We start from the raw sequence: 10,834 nt of genomic DNA on the forward strand, positions 1-10,834 counted from the left end.
GTTTTTTTAATATGAAAACAAACAATTCAAATGATCGGTAAAATACATTATTCTATTTTTATTTAAATTCTTGCTTTGATAAAAAAAAAACTACAAAAACTACAAAACCATTTCATTACTTCTATTCTATTCTATCATTTTTATCGGGTGTGTTTGTTTTCATCTCTTTTCCACAGTTTGTATGTGTCTTTTTGGGGCCACATCTCTTTAAAATATTTTACTTTTACTATCATTATTCACTCGTCTAATCTTTACCACTTTTTGATATGTTGTGAACACGCAAAACGGGAATGTGCGAAAGGTACTTACAGAGATTAAAAGATGATTGGTGGGATCATAAAAAGGCACTATTGGATTGATTGATTTGCTGATTGGCACAGTCTGCATTGTGTTTGCGATTAAGTGTTTGCAGGTGCTAAGTGGGACGGGGGGGGGGGGGGGGGGGGGGGAATTCATTGATTACAGAAATTGGTTCTCTCAAATGAGCATCTTCTCAACCTCACTGAGGAGATGTTAATTAAAAGAATATTCTGAATAGAGAACATATTCTGTCTCTCGAGGAAGTATGAACACACAACAAAAGGAGGTCTTTGAAGAAACAAAAAAAAAAATCAGAAGCACACGGTGAGCTAAAACCTCGGCGCCTTTTCCCGAGGATTTTCAAAATAGATTTTTAATACTGGAAGTAATCAATCATGTCACGTTGATGACACGCGCCGGCAGACGCTTCAGTCGTCACACCAAAGCTATAGCGGTGATATTGGCACAGTATTGATCCCGTACATGCGACGATGTGACGGATGCGTCCAGAGAAAGTGTCTGTTTTGATTGCGACTCTTGTGTTTAGCTCGGAGAAGGGATGTAAATAAGCAACTGTTGACAGACGATCCATTTCATCAATGTATTTACGTTGTTTGTGTTGCATTGAGTTATCGCTGCAGCTGTTGTGCACTTCGACCAAAAAGCACCCTCTGCAAGAAAGGCACTAATCTCGTCGGTTGACAGTTGACGATCGATTATTTAGGGTCAATTAATTAATAAGTCATGTAGATCCGAGAGTAAATCTTGGGTTTTTTTGGGACGGAATCGGAAAAAATAATGTCCATTTCCATTGAGTAATTATTGTTTCAGAGTCTATTATTGAAAGAAGAAGAAAACTTTATTTCCACATAAAAATTTGTTTGCATACTTCGGTCCTTCCAAGCTCACAACTGCCCTCAACATTTAATAAATCATCGACATTGTTAACATGCTTTTTTTTTTGCTGCGGTCGATGTTTATTTTCAATAATGTCGAGTACGAGGAACATCTGGCTCCATCAAAATGTCAACGTCTTCCATCTTGTATCTACGAGGCATGTTTGCAGCCTGAGATTCCTAATAGAGAGACTTCTCCTCCCACGACAAAAAGAGAAGCCACTTGACGGCTTAATTTTTACAAAACACAACAAAAAAAAGTTAATCGGTATTTAAAGGGTATTTTTTTTTAGATTTGGTCATTACCACAGCAACGAGAAGAATCTGCTCAGTATCGATGTTCGAGTTGTTGCTTTCAATTAAAGGACTATGAAGCAAATCATATCAGTCAATATATATATATATATATATATATATATCACGTTTTACACGTGTCCACAGAAGCCGTGTTTCCATTCACATATTTTCAACACAATTTCATTATTTTTCTTTTCTTTCTGTTTCTTTTGTTGTCTATTTTACGCCTATTTCATAGTGTGTTTGTAATTTTGTAAAACATTTTAATGGTGGAGGCTTCAAATAAGCCCAGTTGGCTTGTTGCCTCTTCCTGCACAGTGATATTCATGTATCTATATTATGTTTGTCTATTTTTTTTTTTTTATTGCATTGCTTGAATTGTGAAAATAAATAAACCTTAAATGCAAATTATTGCTTTAGAAAAGTTGTACGAAAATGGCAACGTTTCATAAATATCCCGCTGTTGATGTGGACCACGGGAACGCGAACAGGTAACTCACATGACCGACCAGCTGTCTTCTCCGGTACTCCCACAACAAGGAAATGCTGGTCCAATATGGCCGACACCAGCTAACACGGCAGAACAATTAAAACCCAATATAGACTAATTCCTGGAGACCTCTCTCTAATTCTTCTCGTGTAGATGGTTCGATGGCCAAAGCCGACTTGTTTTGTGTTCAGTTTGCAACCTCGACTTCTTCGTCTCTACGAGTTACAGCCGTGAGCCTGCGGCGCTAACTCCTGACGAAGCTACGACGTAGCCGAGTTAGCTACGAACTAGCTGAGGGGAAAACGCGCCTCATTCGCGTTCATTTCTTTGCAAAATGTCAATTGAATGGAAACTTGGCATCTTCTTAAATTCTTCTTCCTACGGGTAAACTTTAAAGCTCTATTGAGCAATATTCTTTAAGGAAAATGTGGCTGCTAAGTGCTGCTAATCCTCCTGAGAATCAACGGCTAACTCTACAGCTCTGCACTGCCTTAGAAAACAAGAGTCAACCAAGAATCGCCATATCAGCTCAGTCCAAAATGGCTAAACAGGGCCCCGAGTCTACTGTAGTGACACAAATATCATCCAGGGATGAAACGCACCTGATTATATTTGGACTCGCACTTGACAGGTGGTGAAAAAGAAGATTAATCATTTCTCCACACAGTTGAAAGTTGCAAGAATTGGGAGCGGTTTCATCTCAGGGTGAGATCTTTCTTTTTAAATTATATATATATATATATTACCGAACAAACACATTTGGTGAGGTAGGCAATTTGCTCATTATTCCTACTCCGGGTGATAGAAAAACCATCCTGTGGTTCTCTGCAAGCTGAAAGGAAAACACATTATCTCACAGACGAGCGCATTAAACCAAGAAGAACAAAGACATGAAGGAGAAGACGAGGGTCCGCGAAGGCACATCAGAGAGTTTTTACAATAGAAGTGTCTGGAAACAGCTTTTTGGGCCACAATCAGGTACATTATCTGACAAACATATTGTTCAGAAGATGAATAAACATTAATATGGAGGCTATTACTTATTGGAAAGGCCGGATGCCCTGAAAGCACTTAAAAGACACTTTAGAGACAAAGCACAACGGAGCCAACCTTTTTAAAAAATATATGTTTTTGAGAGTGTATTAAACCAAAAAGACGTACCATATTTACCGAATCCAACTTCCTTTTGACCAGTGTAATTTCTCCAGCTTTCAGATTGCTGTGACGATAACATGAAGAGAAAATGATCTTTCGCAAATCAGAATACAATTAGCTAACGCTCATGTGTCCGCGTGTAATGTTGTGGAACGGCATTCAAAGTTGATGGATTTAGTTGAATATTTCCAAAAAAAAGGACAATGGGCAATTATTCCATTTCATAAAATGTCACTTATCTATCAGTGACGAAACCAAACCTGAGTTTCCCTTCGACATAGTTATGTCATGTCCACGGGTCGTATTATGCAGCTCATTAAGACAAAGGGAGAAACATGTCCCCGGGGGGTCAGAGGGTAATCCCTGGTTATTGTGTCCTGGCCACAGTGCCAGGCAATTAAGCGAGAGAAGATGAAGACCGAAGGAGCACTGAGAGCTTATTAAAATCGGGAGGAGGGATTTGGGTAGCATGGAATCAGGAATCAAAGAAAAGCTATTTAGATATTTTCTTCAGGAATTTCAGAAAATATAGTATTGTATTAACTTTTAAGGCTTCTAACTCCAGGTGTTTACAACTCGGGCATCGAAGGAATGAAGCCCGTTCAGATAAGAAGGACGAGAGCTGAACCGCCGGCTTGATGCTTGCCAGCCAGCACCATCCTCCAACCAATTACGATGCATTATGAGAGGTACTCGGCTTATCAGGGAAGCCAGCAGATCTGCCCCGTCTCGATGAGTTGCAACATTTCCAGGCCCACACACACACACACACACACACACACACAGGCCATTGATTAGAAGGGCTCAACTCACAGCCTGCAACGTCTATCAGCGCTCGGGGACCGGTAATCAATTCTCTAATGCCGTTTGAGCCTATTCGCTGCAGCCTATGATCCACTCCTTTTCGCCGTGCAGATACAGACGGTGCACGCACGGGGGGGGGGCTCGCGCCACATGTAACCCAGATGGCCACCGCGAAAGCATGGGGACGACTCCCGAAACATTAGCTTACCGACCGTAGCGTAGCGGTGATGGGAGCCCACTGTCGTCTAATGGCATTATCGAAATGAGTGCAGCTCTCCCGAGACGGACTCTAGTTCCTGATTACCTCGGCAGCGGTGGACCCTGTTTGTGGCCAAATCTGATCAGCATAGCACCAGACATGGCCGGTCGGGAACTCAGCGCCCCCCCCCCCCCCCCCCCCCCCCCCCCCCCCCCCCTTTATCTCGACCGACAGGCCGTTGCTTCTTTATGGGCAATGATGTCCTCCCATGCAGGAATTAATCTGATTGGGTTCTAGCGGAAGGTTATGCTCCGAAGCTACCGAGAGGGGGAAGGTGGGGCTCCAACTTCCTACTTGGATCAGATGGAATTACGTCGGGAGGACGGAAATCTCTCGGCTTCCAACAGAGTTACTCTGAATATCGTCTGTAAGAAGAAAGCTTATGGACACGATCATTCCCACGAACAAATGGGTGCAATAAAAAACACTCGCTGCCTCGGTCCCGAAACACATTTTTCTAAATGATTTACTTTACAATTTTGATACACGTGCTGATAATATTTACACACTTTTAGTGGCATTTTTATTGCAGGACTTTGACTTGTTAATTGAGTAGTTTTAATAATGCGGAATTGCTCATTGAACTCCAGCGAAGGAACCGCAGACTTCCACCTTTTGACTTTTATTATTGTTATTATTGTTTGTCTTCAACGCCAGAATTGCTGTCACGATCAATTCATTTTCAAAATATCAATACATCAAATGTTTTTTGGGTAAACAACGCACATTTCTATCCGGGATTATGCAAAGAAATAACTGCTCTGGAAAAAAAAAGAAGTGAGGGGAAAATGCAACATTTGTGTGTGAGGTTCAGGGTAAAGACTTTGTATGGAACTTCTGTGTGTTTTTTTTCATCTCAACAGGATAAAAAACGCGACAACGTTTTTTTAATCGTTGCAGGCTGTATCGTTGTTGCTGCATTAAGAGACCTGTCAATCAATTTGAGAGCGATAGCAGCTTCAGATGCTGCTCTTTAACTTGCGGTGGTGGTTTGACCTTTTATAGTGTCAACGTAAACACACATTCGAGTTCAACACTTACTTTGGCGTCTGTGCGTCGTCCACGCGGTTCCCCAGCTGGAACTCGTGGGACTTGCTGCGGTGCAGCGCGGTGAAGCCCGGCAGCAGGTGGATGAGCTTGCGGCTCGGCGGCGGCGGCGTGCCGGGGGCCTTCCCTTTGTTCCTTCGCCTCATTGGGGGAGTGCCGGGCGGGGTCATGGTGTTGACCACCAAGGGAGTCCGGGGAGGCGTGTGGCCGTAATGTCTCTGGCGGGGCGACGGGGGCAGGGAGCGATGACCAAAGTCCAAGAGAGGGAAGAGCCCCGTGGCCGGGTTGTCGACGGTCAGTCGATCGGCATATAAAGGGGGCGCCAGGGCCTGGGGGCTGTGGCACATGTGCTGGTTGTACTTGGACTGGACTATGGGGCTCTGGGAGAGCTGGTACCGGATCCACTGACTGGCCTCCGGCTGGCACACCGGAGTGTTTTCTTTGCCCGATTCAGAGGTGGGCCACTGGATGGACCAGTCCTGCTTCACCTGGCTCCCTGTTGGAGGAGCACAGAGATGGAGAATTACGTAACGACCAACAGAGCGCCCGGGTTGTGATTAACTGTATGAAATTACACGTTCACACCGGTTACAAATAAATACACTAGTTTCAAGCCATGCATATAGTTGTGGTGTAAATTGCCCGGGACCGGAACTACTTTCTCCTGAAGAATTAGTCCCCATGTGACGACGATTGAAACGTTGTTCTTATTAAATTGGTATCACCGGTGAAGATATCTCTTGGGGATGACGTGTCAAAATCTGGGCAAATAAAACCAAAACAGACTAGATTCCACTTTGGCGAGTGGGAAAAAAAACATGTTATTATAATCTTTTTGTGTAATATGTCGTCTCGTGTCAAACTTAAGTGGTTATTGCCATGCACTTTTCTACTAAAACACCCATTAGCAGCAGTACGAGTAATCCTGGCAGCGCCGGGTACTCACGACCGGCAAAAATATGCTCAATTTGGGGTAATGAAGATTAACTCTGCTGTTATCTGATGGGGAAACATATAGTGTACAAATACGCCGACGTGGAGCAGATTAAAGCATGAATGGATGGAGCGAGAGAACGAGAGAAATGGAAGAAGTGCGCCAAGACAGAACAGGTCAAAAGCTGCATGAGTCATAACGTGAGCTCGACTTAAACTTTCTGTCGAATGAGAGCGATGCAAAAAATAATTTGAAGGTGAGCAGCCAAAAAAAATGAGTGTTTTTTTTTTTGTTTTTTTGGGAACTCGGGGTGACGATACTTTACCTCCGTTAGTGTGCAATTTATCCTCCTCCAGTTGTTCTTCAGAAAGAGACCCCCGAAAAAAAATAAAAATAATAAAGAATGTGTTTATTGATCTGTCAGAGACACAGTTGAAATAGTCCGCCCTACTTTTCCATCTGCGGTTACGTGTATCGCCACGAGGCTGTCGAGCAAAAACAAAACACAACGTTGGAGGAATTGATCTCGGCGGTATGCAGCGTCTCGTACGCGACTCCGGGCAAACATTTACCTCACAAGCTTAAAAAAAAACTGTTATTGACCGCCGAGTCACATTTTTAATGCAAATTTCTGTCAACAACACTTTTGTTTTGTTGTCATTTATTTATTTATTTTATCCCCCCTCTCCTTAGTGACAATGTCTCTAAGGAACTATGAGCATCAAAAATATCAACACGCAGGAAAAAAAAAAAAACATCAAATGAAGCACGGAAAATATATCTCCCATAAAAAGGTCCCGGTGGAGTTGTTAAACTTGATATAAGAAAAAAATATATATATATATAGTTTTTAAAAGCCAGCGGCCTTTTCCTATCCTATAATGTTATGAAGAAGAAGACGACTTGAGGGAAGAAGCGGCTGCAAAGACACAAGGGACGTGAAACACTGGGATTTTTCAAAATCCTCTTTTTTTTTTTGGTGAAAAATTCTTATTAAAATCATTCCCCAAAAAAAAAGATATATATTTTTTTTCAAGCACCAAAGGTTATGTTTGGCGGTACTGAAACTAAATATTTTATTTTCTCAGAAAGCTGTCAGGGTGTAATATTTGTTTAATGTAGTTCTTTGATTCTCAGAACATCTTCAAAGTAAAAGTTATGTCACATGTCTAGATTAACAATGGGTCACATGACTGCATATGCAGGGATTATTCACAGTGACAAAAATATCACCTCGTTCTGCAGCAATATCGGCTGTCAAATTGCATTCTGGGAACTGTTGTCTTATAAAAAATGATTCGGAGAATAAAAGAAATAATTCAGAGAATACAAAAAGAGAAATAGTTTGTAGAATAAAAGAAATAATTTGCAGAATAAAAGAAATAATTTGGAGAATAATAATTCGGAGAATAAAAGAAATAATTCGGAGAATAATAATTCGGAGAATAAAAGAAATAATTGCGAAGAATAATAATTTCGAGAATAAATAATTCGGAGAATGCAAAAAGAGAAATAGTTTGGAGAATAAAAGAAATAATTCGTAGAATAAAAGAAATAATTTGTAGAATAAAAGAAATGATTCGGAGAATAATAATTTGTAGAATAAATAATTTGTAGAATAAAAAAAGAGAAATAGTTTGGAGAATAAAAGAAATAATTCGGAGAATAAAAGAAATCATTTGTAGAATAAAAGAAATGATTCGGAGAATAATAATGTGTAGAATAAATAATTCGGAGAATAAAAAAAGAGAAATAGTTTGGAGAATAAAAGAAATAATTCGGAGAATAATAATTCGGAGAATAAAAGAAATAATTCGAAGAATAATAATTTCGAGAATAAATAATTCGTAGAATGCAAAAAGAGAAATAGTTTGGAGAATAAAAGAAATAATTCGTAGAATAAAAGAAATAATTTGTAGAATAAAAGAAATGATTCGGAGAATAATAATTTGTAGAATAAATAATTCGGAGAATAAAAAAAGAGAAATAGTTAGGAGAATAAAAGAAATAATTCGGAGAATAATAATTCGGAGAATAAAAGAAATAATTCGGAGAATAAAAGAAATAATTCAGAGAATAAATAATTTGGAGAATAAAAAAAAGGATTCCGGCGATTTTTTTTTAAATCTCTTTTTAACCGTTCGCGAGTCCAACAATGTTTAAGAAGTACAAAGTAGGGCTGTCAACCAATATTTAAAAAAAAAATTTATATGTGAATAAGAAAAAAAATAATCGATTTTGGGAAGTAGTCACTTTCCAAAACTGTAAATTAAATGCAAAGGAGGAATAATTTAACAACGATGATGGCAGAGAACCCCGGCCAGCTGTCCTCTTGTTTGTGAGGTATCAACTTCACAAACCAGCTCTCACTCGTCCATTGGGAGTTGGCCGAGAATCAGCGGCTCCTCCTAATTTGTGGCTCTGTAGTTTTTACACGACGTTTGAAGAACTGCGGCGCACGTTATTATATTTGACATTGACTGACGCCATTAGTCTCTGGACCTTGTGTAAAGCACGCCGATGGATATTAGTCAGGGGGGTCTCTCAGGTGACGGACCGGGCTCACACTTGGGGCCTTAAAATCAACAGGCCGCCATCTCAACCACGAAAAAATTAAAAACATTAATATGCAGAAGGGACGAGTGACGAAGTGGGGGCTGCTCATCGAAGCCTCCTTCATTAGCAGGAATAAAAACGTTGTTTTTAAAACGACGGAAACCAATCAACGGCCATCGAAGGGTTCAAAACACCAATATTCATAAGGCAGTTGAAGTGTCAAGTCAGAAACGGCAGCTTGCGAAATCTCCAAATGAGATCTTTTTTTTGGGGCGGGGGGGGAAAAATGTCGACCAATAACCTTTTTCGATTTAAAAAAAAAAAAAAGATGAGCTTTCCCTTTTGGTAATTATATTTCCTGCATGCCACAAAAAAAAAAGAGCCTTTGACTGCTGATACCCCGAGTTAAATGTATCCGCGAGCAGAAGCAATGAACACGAAGCCGTCGCTTCCGAGTAATGAAGCGATTCATCAAAGCGCACGAGTATCCTAGCAACCGCTCCGGCGACAGAGTCAAAAGACGTGAAATGTTCTTGTTTCACGTGATCTCAAGTTCCCCTTAAAAGTTAATTTGTGTGACGATTCAGAAAGTTTTTTTAGAAGTTACTTTTCATGCACATGCTTCTTTCTTTCATTCTTTCTTTTATTATTTTTATATATTTCAGGACGTTTCAACGGAGCAAAGCAGCCTGCCGATATCGGGGCTTTATTTAGCATGTTACTTTCCTTTTGTGTGAAGTAATATTTAACTAATATTACGACTAATTAAAATGTCAACCAATGAGCGATAGACGGCACCGTCTGACGTTACCGTCTGACATGTGAACGTGATCGATCGCCCAATCGGCGACCTCTTCAAGTATCGTTATCGGTGGAATAACCTTTTGAATAACGCGCATCGACACTGTCGAACCAAACAATGCTCAAGCTTCTCCTCGACGTCATCATCGGGACAAGCTTTAAAACACGCCGTGAGGCTTTTCGGCGCCTCGTAATTGCACCAATTACCTTTCGAGACGCCTGGTTTTGGTTTCGTTGGGGTCTAAATGGCAGTGAAATGCCACCGGGACACGCGAGCCGGTTCATCTGCCCCGGCGTCAACAGGATTTGGGGAGGAGGGGGGCCTGCGCTCGATAGTCGTCCTCGACTCTTTTAATCTCGGAGGTTTTTTTTTTTATGGACGCTCTCATCAATGGGGACTCAACGTTAGACTCTGCTAATTGGTTAGCAGCCAAGAAGGACCACCCTGGGGTGTTCAGGAAGATGGGTGTCGAGGGGGGTTCGGTCAATGCTTCTCCTGGTACGTCCCCCCCCCCCCCCCCCTTGTTGCACCTGCTCTTTTCTGTCTTCGACGTGACGACGTTTCTTCTTCGCCTCGTTCTCGCCCTCATTTCCTCTCATGTTATTCCGCGTCCCCCCCCCCACATGCCTCCTTCACTTCCCTCTCCCCTTCTCTCTCATGTGCTGTGCCTCCCTCTCCTCTGCCTTTCTCCGTCTCCCTTTTTTTTTTTCCTTCGACGGTGGCATTTTGAAGCCAATTAGGGTGTTTGTACGCCATGTAAAGCAGTCAGAAGGCCACGGGGACGCTCCTTTCTAGCTATCAGAGGTTACTAATGCTCCGGCACTGAGGAGACCTGTCGTGCTAAGTAAAGATCAACAGCGTTAGCCTCATCAAGCCTGAACTCATATTCAAGGAATTGTCCATATGAAAATATGTGTGTGTGTGTGTGTGTGTGTGTGTGTGCACAAAGGACCGACCGGCTGCCTTCCGAATCGCAACAACTCGTAGGATCGCGATCCCCGAAAAGCCCCGTAGTGAGTAAAAAAAAAAGGAATTCTATTAACTCGCATTAGTTTCCTTCCTTCAACCATTAACACCATACGTGCACGTGTTACCATGTTCCTCTCTTGCTCCGGTCTGATGTGCGTTGTGTACGCAAACCGCCAAGGCTGTAAAAGTATTACGAATGTTCACGCTGTCAGGATCTGTAGCGTTGTCGTGTTTCCTGTTTTATTTTGAAGTCCTTGTCTCTCGTGTCCTCTGTTTCTCTTCACTTCCTGTCCCTGTGATTGTCTGCCCTGTCCCTGATTGTTTC

The sequence above is a fragment of the Cyclopterus lumpus genome, chromosome 9 (genome assembly GCF_009769545.1).
Source record: "Cyclopterus lumpus isolate fCycLum1 chromosome 9, fCycLum1.pri, whole genome shotgun sequence".
Taxonomy (NCBI): Eukaryota; Metazoa; Chordata; class Actinopteri; order Perciformes; family Cyclopteridae; genus Cyclopterus; species Cyclopterus lumpus.